We start from the raw sequence: 227 nt of genomic DNA, 5'->3' as shown, positions 1-227 counted from the left end.
AACCTGGTCTAGTGGAAGGTGTCCCTGCCCATGGCAGGGGGGTTGGAACTAGATGGTCTTTAAGGTCCTTTCCAACCCAAACCATTCCATGATTCTATAAATTGGGGTGCTCTCATGAGCTTGACACGAGCCTACAAACACAACCTGCTCCTGGGCTCCCCTGAGCCGGCTCCACGGGGCTGAGCACAAAGGGGGAGTCAGAGCTGCGACTTAGACCTTGCAGAGAT

Source organism: Eurypyga helias, unplaced genomic scaffold (assembly GCF_000690775.1).
Source record: "Eurypyga helias isolate BGI_N326 unplaced genomic scaffold, ASM69077v1 scaffold20535, whole genome shotgun sequence".
NCBI lineage: Eukaryota > Metazoa > Chordata > Aves > Eurypygiformes > Eurypygidae > Eurypyga > Eurypyga helias.
Note: the sequence above shows the minus strand (reverse complement) of the source record.